At 37.6% G+C, this 15,329-nt stretch overlaps 1 long non-coding RNA gene across 1 annotated transcript in view; it reads left to right on the top strand.

The window, feature by feature from the left end:
* LOC113920693 overlaps positions 1 to 14,487 on the top strand; it is a 222,454-nt gene extending 207,967 nt beyond the window's left edge. The window contains exons 3-4 of the long non-coding RNA XR_003519346.1: positions 10,398 to 10,479; positions 14,358 to 14,487. This is a non-coding gene — a long non-coding RNA (uncharacterized LOC113920693). The remainder of the gene's footprint in view (positions 1 to 10,397; positions 10,480 to 14,357) is intronic.
* The last annotated feature ends 842 nt before the right edge of the window (positions 14,488 to 15,329 follow it).

Here is a 15,329-nt window from a genome sequence, read left to right as displayed (position 1 = left end):
CAAAATACCATTCAGATAAGTCAATTTACGCTGTGTTCTGCTAAATAGGTTGGATTTTCTCACACTGAGTAAAATCTATTGCTTACAGATGTGAGAAAATAGTTTGTACTTTTGAAACTCACTAGAAATGTAATTTATTTTGACTTAGATTCAACCTGAACACTCTGATATGATAACTTTGTTTCTGACTTTTTTTCTCTTTTAAGGGAAGAACTTGAAAATTTGGTTTAACTGAAACTCTTGACCATTCAGCAGTTGTTAGAACTGTATAAACATAATCAAAGAGTTGATTGAAAATTGTGATTCAGTGGGAAAATATTTTTATCTTGACCTCACACTTTAAAAGTTGGCTCATAAATTTTTTTTCTTATTTTGCTAAGTACATTTTCATCTTCTTTATTTTATATCCAAAGCACATCTAATTCTTCACCCATTTTTTGCTTCCTCCCCTCCCAACTCGAAGGACAGGGAGTCAGCACTTGACAGCAGGGCTAACCTTTTCTGTCTTTTGGGGGGTTGATAGCATGGACTTTGTTATCAGTCCTGCCCCACAATTCATAATGTGTATAGCCTGGGCAAATTATTTAATCTTCCTTTCATAATTTTCTCATAAAGTAAATAGTTTAAGGACTTACTGTGATGCTTCTGTAAAGTGGGAAGGGCCATGACTGTGAGTGGCTGCCACAAAGTAAGCATGTTGGTAGGTGTGCTCATGACAGTGTTCTTTTCTGTTTCCATTAGAAATTCAACCCTGCGCACACACTGTTTTTCTTCAAAATCTAAAGTCTCTCCTGTGAAGAAAAGGCTCTAGGATTTGTTTTCCCAAATGTTTATCTTACTTTATATTTCATTCACTAAGAGGCTTTTTCACCCATATGGTTTACACCCACTGTCTCCCCTTATGACTTAACCCTTTTACTCTCTCAGTGTCTGTGTATTGTTTCTTTTCTTTTCTTTTTTTTTAAGTTTTTATTTATCCATTTGACAGAGAGAGACACAGCAAGAGAGGTAACACAAGCAGGGGGAGTGGGAGAGGGAGAAGCAGGCTTCCCGAGGAGCAGGCAGCCTGATGCGGGGCTCGATCCCAGGACTCTGAGATCACGACCTAAGCCGAAGGCAGACGCCCAACAACTGAGTTATTGCTGTTACAACAAAATGTCACAAAACAGTGGCTTAAAGCAACATAAATGTATCCTCTTACAGTTCCGGAGTTCAGGAGTCTAAAACTCAGTTGCCAGGCCTGTGTTCCTTCTGAAGACTCTAGGGGTGAATTCTTTCCTTGCCTTTTTCATCTTCTAGAGACTGCCTGCATTCCTTAGTTTGCGGCCCTGCATCCCTGTGACTTCTAATGTCACATAATGCCTCTCACTCTGATCCCCTTTGCTTGCTCTTATAAGGATCCTTATGATGGCATTGGATCCATCAGAGTAATCTAGGATAATCTCCCCATTTTAGGACCCTTAACTAATCACACATGCAAAGCCCCTTTGGCTGTGTAGGGTAACATAGTCACAGGTTTTGGGGCATGATTACTTTTCTTGAACAAAAAATTTGCACGGGCTCTGCAGGGGGCCATTCTATCACAGTCTGTTTTCTGCCTGTCTTTTCTGGCCTTGTTACAGGAATATTGCTGACTATTACTTAATCCTTGGAAATCTCTTGCCTCTTGTCCTGTGTGACAGTACTATCTCTCCTCCCAGGATATCCTGCCTCTGATGCTGCTTTTCTGACTCTTTTTCACTCAAATTTTTGTTTCATTACTTCCAGATTTAATGTCACAAAATACTTGTTAAATCAGATAACTCCTCCATGCAAAAACTTCTAGTAGCTTCCCGTTATTACTAAACTATTCCACCTTATTAAATTAACTTCACACATTCCATAGTTTCAGTGGGCACTTGTTATATCCCAGGTACTCTGATTTCTTTGATAAGGCTGCAGAGACTCATGGAATACCAACTGTCTTTAAAAGTTAATGGCCTAATCAAAGAAACAGGCAAATAATTGCAAGGCTATTAAAAATGTGAAAATTGAGTATGGAGATGAAAATATACACACAGTATTATGGAAACCCTTGAGATAGCCCTCCAACTTAGCCTGAGGTTGTTAAGGCAGGCCCCTTGGAGAAACTAATACTTGAGCTGGTCTTTAGCAGAAAAAAATGCAAATGAAACACTGGGGAGAAAAGATCAAGGACAAGGGTCCAAGGCACACAATGGCATTAACTGTTCAAGGGATGGCAGGTTGATTGGTATTACTGAAATGAAAAGTCATAGGAAGGAGTAATTCCAAATAAAACTGGAGCCTGAAGGTGACTAAGAAGCAATGATGGGAGAGAAGTAAGAGGAGAGGGTAAACTGGATGAGAAACTGCCTTTTAGTGGGTGGCATTATGAAAGCAAAGTGATTAGAGGACCTCATTAAGAAGGTCAGATACTCTAAACCTCATATGATATGATATCACCTTCAAGATAGGTGAAGTTTCATCTCCTTTCGTTCTTTACTGGGGAGCCTAAGGGTTAAGAAGAGTCCGTATTACCAACGTGTGTCACTGGACAAGGGGAGCAGAAGTTAATGAATGAGAGGAAAGGAATAGAGTTAAGGGCGGACGATTATATAAGAATCTTGGATTTAAAGGAAAAGTATGAGAAAGAACATCAGCAGGGAGAAATACATGGGCCAGGAGGATATTTATTAGTATGAAATAGAAATAAGAATGTTTACAGGCTTTAGAACAGATGCTAAAAGAGAAAGAACATATGAAAATAACGACTGAGCAAATGATTATCTTACTAGATTGCGAGACAAAGAAATGAACCTGGGAGAAGCATAAAACATCCCCCCCCCCCCACCCCCCGAGGCTGGTGGAAAAGGAAGAAAATTTGCTCCACATATAATATAGGGAGCAAGAAGCTCAGGGAGATCATGCTTGAGGGCCTTGATTTTCTCAGGGAATTAGGAGGCAAGATCATTATTGAAATAAGTACTGGTGGTGGAGTAAAAGACTTAAGAAGAGGTGCAAAGATTTATTACAGCCACTGGGGAAAATGGGAAAGGAATTTGGCCAGGAATAGTGCTTAGCAGGGCTAAAGACCTGGCTGGGGTCTAAGACCATTGCTTTATGGTGGCACCAAATGCAGATCCCTATGATTATTCTGGCAGCACTCAGCACCCAGGTGTGGGTGCAGAGGTATGTTCGGGAATTGATAGCAATATTGAAAGCTTGCAGGCATTTTGGAAAAAAGACTAGGGTGTGAGAACATTGCAGGTATTAGAAAAGGAATAATGGATTATGAAGTCCAGGCTGAATGGAGAGTGTAAAGGAGGTTATATGATAAGAAGGATCACTATGGAGTAGGAAAAGATGGAAGGGGAAAATAAGGTGAAGTTTTTGTTTTTGTTTTTGTTTTTTAAAGCAGTTATACCAGCAAGGAAGGGAATGAGGAAAGCTAGAGAGATAGAATGCTTGATCAGATAGTAAAATGTTGGAATTTATAATTTCACAGATGATTTGGCATGGCCAGGTGATGACAATGTCATAGATGTGACCGTAGAAGTGGAAATATTCTCTGTATTGTCCAATATGGTAGCCACTTGCAACATGTGGCTATTGAGGACTTGAAATATGCCAGTGTGACTGAGTAACTGAATTTTAATGTTTATTAAATTGTCATTAATTTGATTGAAATTAAATACCCAAATGTAGATATTAGCTACCATATTGAACAATGCAGTTCTACACTATCTTTCTGAGTGATCTATTTGTTGGAACTATCAACTAAATATGAAATTCCAGGCCAAAACACTGTTCTGAGATTTTGGCAAATCTATTGGGAACCTCTACCAGAGTGTGCCATAGTCACCTAAACCAAGTCAATTACTAGTTATTTTGCTTTGAGAACTGTTTCTTCTTCCTGTTTTTTTAGCTCAATGAATAGCAACATCACTATTTCCAGATAGTTACTCAGATATTATTCTTGACTTTTCTCTTACCCTCATTTTCAATTTCCAATTGTAAACCAATATCTAAATTTACCTTATAAATATTTCTTGAAAATATCCCTCTTTATTTCTACTCACTTAGTTGAGAACCTCCTCTCCTCTCCAGAACATAACTCAATAGGCAAACCTTGAATTATCCTTTTCTAGTTCATCTCCACATTCCTTCCAGAATTATTTTTGAAAGGGATCATCTATTCTTATATTTATTTATTAAAATAGTATTTTTTGGATTTATTATGTGCTAAAATCAATCTTAGTATTACAACAGTGATCAACATAGATATAACCTTCACTTTTACCAGCATTTGCAATTTAGAGGAAGCGAGAAGTGTGCATTCAAAAGATATGATTTGATTTATTTATAATTAAAACAAAAATTAATCAATGTTTTTGACTCTTCATTCTGCTGGTTTTGTGTATAACTTACTCTTCCTCCTCGCTTGGATTAAGAACTCTACATCAGTCTATACAGGCTGCCCTGAGACATCCCCCATCCGTCTGCAGGTCTGGTTATTGCCTCTGTGATGTTTCCATGCAATTCTTGGGCTAGCTCTCCAACCCATACTCAACCCCTTCTCCTTCTCTAGGTCTAGAAGAATTTTTTGTTGTTTGTTCTGTGTTTAATGTATATATAATACAAATTAACAAAGATTAATGTCTCAAAATATGCTCAAATCATCTGTAATTATAGTAAATCATTTACTGTGGGAGTATTACCAGGGGAACCAAAAATAATTTAGAAGCCAGACTTCTAAGCCAGCTTCCAAGAGAATGTATTGTTTATCTGGATCCCATCCATCTTCTTTGCTTAAAATCTTTCAATATCCAGTCATCATGGATGAATTCTACAGCTTTGGAGTTTAGCTCACAGGAGGCTTCAAAGTCTGTCCCCTTCTACTCCTTTCTGCATAAACACTGTGTGTCTTCCATGCTGAATTCTTTGTGGTTTTATCAAGGTTCCAGCTTGGCCATCTCTTCTTCTTGTTCCTTTCCTTCCCTTCCTTCATTACAGCTTCCCATATATATGTTTGTCAAACTGGATTATTGCCTTTCTTCTTTCAGACTATTCAAATGACAAAAATTTTGTGTATGGGAAAGTCTTTTTATCATCTGGCTCATCGCAAAATTGTCCATTCCTGTATCAATTCGTTGATACTTAGGCTAGGGATTGTGTTTTTGTACCCTCTGTTTAGCAGTGTATTTGGTTTGTAGTAGGCATTTGATAAGGTGTGAAAATTTAGTGTTAACTTAAAGAATATATATATATATTTATTTATTTATTTAAGATTTTATTTATCTGTTTGACAGAGAGAGACACAGCGAGAGAGGGAACACAAGCAGGGGGAGTGGGAGGGGGAGAAGCAGTCTTCCCGTGGAGCAGGGAGCCTGATGCGGGCTCGAGCGGAAGGCAGACGCTTAACGACTGAGCCATCTAGGCGCCCCAAGAATATCTTTATTTTTGAATAAATAAAAAATGTTTCTTTTTCCCTCTCATCATTTATTTGGTTTCATGGGCCTTCCCAATTAGGGACATGCTTATTTTTGTTTATTAAAGCAATATTATAACAAGTGGAGATGTTCTACAGATGAAGAAGAAAAATCTATGAATAAAAAGTTTTATACCTAACAATTAAGAATTGAGGTTTGGAATTAGGAATTTCCAGAGTTTCAAAGTAGAACAGTATTTATTTTAACCCAGACATCTGTAGGACTACAAAGAGGGCATTAGTTGGATATTGGTGTGGACTCTAACTCTGACTTGAATCATACAGTTGTTTGACTTGTATGATGAGCCATATCTAGAGGGGAATCAGGATAACAAGCCATCCATTCAACACTTCGACAAGACTGTCTTTCCTTACATTTTCTGTGCAGCAGGCTCTAGACTTTCTAGATCTGGTAACATTGAAGTTCAATTTTGTTCAAACCACTTCCTGTTGTAAAGCAGGATGAATAAATTAGATTGCTTTCCAGATCATCAATGGTGATTTTATTTGGAGAAATTTTTATAAGTACAACCCCTCCAATTGAAAGAAACACCATCTGATTAGAAAACACCAGGTAACTAGACTATTCCTATGTTACTTTGGAGAATTCCCTGGACTAATCTTTCATTCCACAGGCATGGGTCCAACAAATTTATGTTGCTACACTTTAGAGTTTCTTAAGGTGCACACACACACACACACACACACACACACACTTGTGATAGTTCTGCTATATGTAAATATATGTCTTAGTTTTATACACACACACACACACACACACACACACACACAAATAATTAACTGTATTCCCAGGATAATATATACTTGAAAGGTTTGTCATTAATACAAGTTTATATGAATTCATATTTTAAATAGTCCTCATAAAATTGCCATTTTCCTTCAAATTTTTGTCCACATTTTTCTTTTTTTTTTCTTAATTGCACTATGTGGGTGGTTAAGAAATTGTACTAGGAGTAGGAGGCAGGTCAAGTCTAGCATTTTGCTGTTGTTCCTTTGGGCCTGCAATACTAGGAGTATCTTTTCAAGTCTCTTTCCCATTTAGAAGGCCTGTTTAGGTGAGAAAAGGTAATGGTACCCATAAACCATTTACCTGCAGCCCATCTAAACAGTAATACATTTCAACACAAATGACTGATGGTCCTACTGTCACTCTTCCCTCAGGATGCCGCTTCACATATGAACTGAGTAAAGGTGCAGGTGTTGATCCATATATAAATCTGGATTTTTTAAAAACTTTTTTTAATTAAAAAAACACAAGTTTTCAGGTATCTTTTCTCTTTTCACACATTTAAGGGTATATTCTTTGCAATTTTGAGACCATTTCTTTGCAAAATAACTTTGAAATTTGGAACATATTACCCAAATATTTCTAAGTCAATAGGAATTTCAAAAATGCAAGCATGCTTATAAGAGCCCTAGGACCCAAAGGAGATGGATTTAACTTAGGAGTTTTGAATCTTCTGCCTATCCTCAAAGAAATGTTCAGGTGCTTTACTGTCAATAGTATATATTTTAAACCACAGGTATTTTATTTCAAATATAAAATTACTTTTGTAGTGTTTTTTTTTTTTAAAGATTTTATTTATTTGATGAGAGAGAGCGCACAAGCAGGGCGAGCGGCAGGCAGAGGGAGAAGCAGGCTCACTGCTGAGCAAGGAGCCCAATGCAGGGCTTGATCCCAGGACCCTGAGACCATGACTTGAGTCGAAGGCAGATGCTTAACTGCCTGAGCCACCCAGGTGCCCCATATTTTAGTGTTTAATATTCCTTTTCAAACTATGGTTCTCTCTGCCTCTCAACTCACTTTTCCCAATTCTTTTTTTGTTTGTTTTTTAAAGAGAGAGAGAGAGAGCACACACACACACCAGCAGTGGGGAAGGGCAGAGGGAGAGGGAGGGAGAGAATCTTAATCAGGCTCCACACACAAGCAGAGCTGGAGGGGGTCTAAATCTCATGACCCTGAGATCATGACCCTAGCCCAAATCAAGAGTTGGTTGCTTATCTAACTGAGCCACCCAGGCACCCTGTCACTTCTCCCAATTCTGATTGCACTTCACCCTGAGGATCGTGCCACCTTATGCCCTACCTCAAGATTCATTCTATAGTGCCGAGATTTTCAACTGGGGCCAATTTTTACCCTTCAGGGATCATTTGGTAATGTCTGGAGAAAATTTTGGTTGTCACTATGGGTAGGGAGTTTGGCATCTAGTTGGTAGAGGCCCAGAATGTTTACATCTAGGATGTAAACATCCTAGAGTGCACAGGATAGTCCCCACAACAAAGAATTTTCTGGTCCAAATGTCAAAAGTACCAAAGTTGAAAACTGTAATGGGATAATTGCTGGTTTTGAGATTTGCAGAAGGGTAGAGACAGAGCAAGGTATGAGAGAGGACTAAACATTTTACCTAGAGATGAGGGGGCTAATGCAGAGTGATCTAGACCAATGCTTCTCAAAGTTTAATGTGCACAGGGATTTTGTTAAAATGCAAATTTCCATTCAGTATGTCTAGATGAGTCCTAACATTCTGCATTTCTAACAAGCTCTTAAGTGATACTGATGTTCCTGGTCTGGGGCCTGCATTTCAAGTAGCAAGGAGCTAGGTAATTCAGTCTATGGCTACTTAGGAAGATGTCTGAGAAGAAGGACTATAAGGGAGGAATAATTCCATTATGTCTCAATTAGAGATCTGGAATATCTGTAAGAACTATCTATCTATCCTAAGAATGTTAAGTTTCAAATATAATAGTCTCTTCTTCTTCCTCCCAGTTCCTACTCTACAAACAGTTTCAACTAGTCTAGTGACTTCTCTTGGCACTTGAATCCCTATTACTTAGTAACATTCTGATACTGTTACTTGCTGGGTTTTTGGTTGGGGACACTTAATTGATTTCATACAACAGAAAATAGGATCAAACTCTTATGGCCCAGCTTTTCTCCTCCTCACATGCATATACTTTTTCCCAACCCCTTTCTCTGGAGGAGTCTCATCCTAATTTTTATTAGATTGGCATTCCCACCTTGTTATAAACTATAAATATATAATTATAATTCATAGTTAAGTTACTGATCATGATTACTTTTCTTGAACAAAAAATTTGTTTCATGGAATTATTGCTTATTTTTTCTTAGCTTAGTAATATCCGTACAGAATTAACATGCAAATTCTCTGATGAAGTCTGATTCACTTTTCTTGTCTATAGGCACATGAGGCCTTTAATCTATTTCATCCTTTTTAAGAAGAGATTCTATGTGGAGCTCTTATTTTTCTGCTTCACAATTATCCAGACCCCCTGAAAGGCTTTTATTCTAGATCTTCTTTCACGTCACCTGGGGCATCCCTGACCCCCCTCTGTACTTTTCCCCAACTCCTAATTCCATGTCTTCCTTTTCCTTGGCTAATTTCCTTGTACAATATAACATATTATCTAGTAACTTCCTGACTGAGGATCCATGGGAGGAAAATACTTTGAGCATTAGCATGCTCCAAAATGTCATTATTTTCCTCTTACAACTGATGGATGGCTTGACAGGGTATAGCTTTTAGGGTTGAAAAATATTGAACTGTTGTTAGTGAAAGCACTGATCTATTATCTTCCAGATCCTGATGTTCTTATCAGGAGGTCCAAATCTGTGCTTTCATTTCCTAGGTCTTTCTGAGCTTTGGTGTCTCTTCTAGGCTTTCCCGACTGATGGTGTTTGGCATTTTCTGATAGGCTAGGCAGGTCACTACTATTCCAATAGTTTCTCAACTTCCAACTGTTGCTCTCCTCTTCTATAGCCTTTGTCCTCATGCCTCTTCCATAAAGGTATGAATTAACAAGGACAAGATGGATTGAAGAAACACAGTCTAGAAACCATAAAGATAAAAGAAATTTGAGATTTTCAGGAAGGAAAGGATCTGTCCTGAGCCTAGTCTGTGACTTTGGTGCAATAAGTCTGTCAAGTTCCCCAACAGGAGGTAAAGTAACATTCTTTAAATACCTGTATGCTGCATTCTTCATATATGTAATGTCATTTAATCTCTTTAATAATTTCAAGGTAAGATACAGGTGCACAGAGAGATTTATCGTTTTGCCTTAAGAAAGAAAGTGTCAGCAATTAGATGCAGATCCTTTCCCTGAAGGACTAGAATAAAAGATCCTCAGTATAAATAGAAAGGCAATGCCTAGAACACAAAGATGAAGTCCTAACTGCTGAGTCATGACTCACCAACATGTGTTCTAACCAGTGCAGCAGGCATTTTTATACCTTTATCCATTGTTCCAACTGATGGAAAACTTTTTAAAACTAGGTATTTCTTTGTCTGGAGCTTCATAGACTAAATACATTTTTATTCTATGGATTTCTTGAACTAGCACAGAATCTTTTTAAGAAAACTCCTCAGTAAATGTTTACTTTTCTTTACTCTGGTGATAATTTTTTGTGGTACCAGTAGTGATGAGGTTAGGGAATGTGTCCATTGGATAACATGTTATTACTTTCCCCTGCTCCCACATATGGACCTACATTCCCATTAGCTGCCATCAATCATGTAATTGATATTTCTTGGAGGAAACTTTTATGAAGTAGGAAAAGAAAAATAACAAAATGTAAGATCATCAGAAGAGCAAGGCAACTAAAAACCCATATCCTTATTTTGGAGTAAAGATGATGTTTGAGGAATACAGTAACAAAAATTCTTCATCATGGGTGGAGAAGTTTGGAGAAAGTGCATTCATTGTGTAAAGTATTTGAGAAACCAATAAACCGCGGGATGGGCCAACCATGGACTGTCATCAGACACTCATGGTCATGTGGTAAACACTTGTGGCTGGCTGAGAAGTGTTTCTTTGCTGAGTGAGACACTCCAGGGTTTATGCTCAACATATGATTCTTTCTTCCTTTCAGGTTTCTGTCCCACAATTTTCCAGTGATTCTACAAGGAGCAAAATTCATAAACAAAAGTTTTGAGCTAAATACATAACCACCAGTAAGTATTTAAGATGCATTTATTTTGTGTTGTTTTTATTTTCTTCATACCTGATATGTTAGGCAAAAAAACAGAAAAAACAAAAACAAAACCTGAAAAATTCTATTTCCCCAAGTTCTTGAATGATAAGGTATTTATGATTTTGACTCTCAGTATATTATTTGCCCAAGTATATTCCTATTTTCCTTCTTTTATTTTGCAATATTCACTAGGATGTTAGTATGGAAAATAAAATATGACTTATGTAGGTTATAAAGATAGATTACATGTGTAAAAAAAATTCTGACCTCAAATTAGGAAGATGAAAATTTCCTATAATCTATTTTTACAAAAGTTACTGGAAACATTTGTATGAATTTTTTGAAAACCTCGCAAAAACATGACCAATTTATTTATATTAGTACAAAATTGGAAAAAAAATGGATTTTGGCAAAACCACATATAAGATACTATTGCCATCTCAACTCTTGTATGCTAAAATGGTGACAGAATCAGAAAATATGAAGACTAAAAATTATATATTAAGCAAGGAACTTCTTAAAGTTATAAAAATGAAATTAGAATCTTAATTTTAAACCAGAAAATGATGTTCTAGATTCCAGTTGCAGATGCAAGTGGTCATTTAACAATTTACCTTAGGCTGGTTGACTAACATCAGTGAAAACTTAAATGACTCAGAAACTGTAGTGAATATTCAAGTAAGGAGTTCCGGAGTGATAATGGGAGTCCCAGTGGACACCTTGAAAAATTTAGACCCTCCTTCAACTTTAATCTGCTCTGTTGTTAGGTTCTACTACTAAGATACTAATTTTTGAAAAAGAGGATGAGACTAGGATTATGGGTAAATAGGTAAATGAGTAAAATACTGGAGAATCTTGGGCACCAAGAATAAACTACTTGATCACCAAAAATAGCAGTAAGAATATCCCCTTCGCAGTTTGTACTAGCATCAGTCATCATCTTGCCTAGAATTCTTAAGGGATTTTGTTTTATTTTGAAAAAAAAATTCACTTATTACTAGTCCGCTTACAATGATATTTGTCTCATTAATATCCAATTTCATCTCTGCCGCTCTTTCCTTGACTCTAAGAAGATGAAATAATGATAAATGCAATATTTTGAAAATATTGTAAATGGAAATAATATGAAATACATGAAGTACAAACAAGTACATAACTCAAGTGAACAGATATGAGCAAATTCATACATGTGAGACACGAGGAAGTGGCAATTTCATCATAAGGATGCCTGGATGATAGTGATCATAAGCCAACTTTGGTTATAAGATGCATCCTGATTTCAGAGATGTTAAAATGTGAACAATATCTGCATATTAGAACTGATGAAATACGACAATTCTCTTTTCGTGTTGGGTTTACAGTTTGGCTTATCTATTGAAAATAACTTTTTATTTTAATGACTATTTTTTTACGGCTTTATTGAGCTATAGCTTATATACCATAAAGTTTACCCATTTAAAGTGTATCGATTCAATATTTACAGACTTGTGCAACCATCACTGTAATGTAATTTTAGAACATATTAATCAGCCCTCAAAAAATCTTGTACCACTTAGCCTCTCTTGCCATTCCCCTGACTCTCCTTCATCCATTTAATAAGGTTCTTATTTAAATATTTTAATTTATTTTGTACATATACACTTATTACCTGTTAAGAACTATTTATTTACTTGTTATAGTCTAGTGTGCTTCATGGACACAGTCCCATTGGCTTTCAGAGCTAGGTGTTTTGTGTGGGAAAGGAGGCACTCATCCTTCAGTGGGTGTCTTAAAAAGTTGGAGCCCCAAATGTGGGGTCCAAACCCTTTGCACCATAGGGAGAAGTTGGGAGTTTCTTCCCAATTGTATGGTGTTTTGCAGGTGGTGGGGTTTGTGTCAGGAGTGTGTCTCAGCCTTTCCTACCCATTTTGATGTGGGTGATGGTATTTTCTCATTCATCTGATTTTTAGGAGCCACCTAGCCAGTTTCTGGATTTCTTTCAGAGGGAATGGCTGTGTGTATAGCTGTCGATTTGCTATATCTGTGGGAGGAGGTACATTCAGGAAGCTTTCATGTTACCATCTTGGATTGGAATTGCCTCTTTGATTTTTTTGAAGTCTAGGTATTTATTTTGGTTTGGAGTGTTGAAAACTAAAGATCTGGTAAAGCTTTTTATGTGGGCTTGGAAGGCATGATGTTGTTTCAAAAATGAATATGTCAGTAGTATGTAGGATGCATTAAGGAGGATGGATATAGGATCAGAAGATTTGTCTTGATATTATTGTAGTGGCATGAATTACTAAGGATCTGAAAAAAAGTAGTAGCAATGAAATAATAAAGCTGACTATCAAGAAAAGTGAAGTTATTGGCTATCCTAGCATTGAAAATTATGGTATTGGCCTTTTAATTGATGTCTATCTCCAAGTTTCTCTACTATTTCACTCATCTCTCTTAGGCTATAATAGTCTAATTTCACTTAGGACAAACAAAAAGCCAAGTTAATATTTCTGAAAGCCTGGACATAAGAGAATATGTCCAGCATTTCGTGTATAGTTGTTACCCAAAACTGCATTTGTCTCTTGATGGGTGCTGAGTCAAAAGACACAATCAAAGAAGTTGAAGAATAGGAAAAGGAAGGGTTTTACTTGCAACAAGTAAAAGAGAACACTGGATCTTTCCCAAAGCAGTGTCTCTCTCCCTGAACAACAAAACTGAGGAATTTTTAAGCTAAGGGTGCATACATATTCATGAAGGGGCTTGTGCAATGGGGAATACTGCATAAAATTGGGCCAAAAGTCATCTTAAGGTGACTGAATCCAGGTCAAAGTCTTGGGGGTTGGCAAGGGTCAGCATCATCGATTCTCTGGCTCCAGTTGTTCCCGTATCTGAGTGCTCACAGGGGTTTAGATCCTGCAAAGATAATTTAGGAGTGTGCTTCAGGTCATCTTCACTTTTGAATAAGATTATATGTGGTTTGGAGTGTTGGGGTTCAGAGCTGACAGACAAGAAAGAATTCTTGAGACATCTTTGGTACAAAAAAGGTGATTTTGTTAAAGCACAGGGACAGGACCTGAGGGCAGAAAGAGCTACACTGGGGTTGTAAGGAGTAACTGATTATTAAGATTTTCTATCCTGTACAAACGTAGTGATCCAAAGGGGCACCACACCCCAATGTTTATAGCAGCAATATCCACATTTGCCAAACTGTAGAAAGAGCCCAAATGTCCATCGATGGATGAATACACACACACACACACACACACACACACACACACACACACACATATATATATTCTATTCCATACACACAATGGAATATTACTCAGCCATCAAAAAATGAAATCTTACCATTTGCAACAACATGGATGGAACTAGAGGGTATTATGCTAAGTGAAATAAGTCAGTCAGAGAAAGACAATTATCACATGATTTCACTCATATGTGGAATTTAAGAAATAAAACAGGATCATAGGGGAAGGGAGGGAAAAATAATAAGACAAAATCAGAGAGGGAGATAAACCATAAGAGACTCTTAACTCTAGGAAACAAACAGCGTTGCTGGAGGGGAGGTGGGTGGGGGGATGGGGTAACTGGGTGATGGGCATTAAGGAGGGCATGTGATGTAATAAGCCCTGGGTGTTATATGCAACTGATGAATCACTGTGCTCTACCTCTGAAACTAATAATACGCTATATGTAAAAAAAGAAAAAAAAAAGATTTTCTATCCTATGGAGGGGAGGGTGATGTTGAGTGTATAGGTTTCTAGAGACTGCTTTTTTCTTGTGAATCATTAAGACAGTTACAAACTGAGACTCGGGTATTGCATGATTATGATTTCTCTCTGCTAACCATTTGTTTGTCCCTTTCCTTTGTTCTAGGATGGCCAGCAGTGCCTGAGGAATGTCACATATATCCCACCTTGGGAATTGGGGGATATGGTGGGGTGTTAGCTTGTGCTTTGCCCTCAGCTTGCCTTCTTCTCCCTCATCAGTTAGACTATCTCCTGGCCTGATAGTGGCTGGTTGTTCTTACATTCTTTCACAAGATGGCTGGGGGCTAAAATGACTTTTCTTATGTCAGGAAAGCTATGTCTTTCTGTCTTTATCTGGAGAGTACTAACTCTTTCCGCTTACATAGTGTCTGATTTAATGCTTACAACAGTCCTGAGATAGATGGTGTGGTGCCCAACTGCAGTGTCTCTTGATCAGATGGGGGTCCCCATATGTGGGGTGACTATCATGTGGAATACCACAATGCAGGAGGTGAAAGAATTCACCTGAGGCAGGTAGAAGGAGATAGAAGTTTCTCGACTACTCCAAAGGGGAGCTGTGGGCAGCACAGCAGAGGAGAGGTTGTCTGCAAGGAGGCAATGGGTGGGGACTGTGTTTAAGGTGAAAGATGAGGAAGTATGGCCACAGAATGGAATTCTCCCTTTTTTGGTAACTGTGCCTGGTTGTAAGTAACCCATTGGTCAGTGAGGGCCTATGGATATTTTGAGGTGGGTCGCCTGATGGGCCTGTCTATATTCCATTGCTCAAGTCTGTTTGCCTAAAAGCAGCCTCTATGGATGACATATCTCAAATCAAAGATGAAGCCCATAGAAGATTATCAAGATTAAGGAAATGGAGAAATAGACATGGATCCAGAATTGAAACCAGGTAGTCAGGTTTTAATGTCCAATTCATTTCATTATTCCATGAGGCTTTTAAAAACTATTCTTTTAACATAATTTCTTTTCAACAACCTAACCATACTGAGATAGGAAAACTGAAGGACTCCATAAAAATCTGCTTTTTTTTCTCCTTTCTGCTTCTATTCTTGCTAGGACCTGCACCCCCCACTTTATACAT

This window comes from Zalophus californianus, chromosome 3 (genome assembly GCF_009762305.2).
Source record: "Zalophus californianus isolate mZalCal1 chromosome 3, mZalCal1.pri.v2, whole genome shotgun sequence".
Taxonomy (NCBI): domain Eukaryota; kingdom Metazoa; phylum Chordata; class Mammalia; order Carnivora; family Otariidae; genus Zalophus; species Zalophus californianus.
The sequence above is the reverse complement of the archived record's forward strand: the minus strand, read 5'-3'. Positions and strand labels throughout refer to the sequence as shown.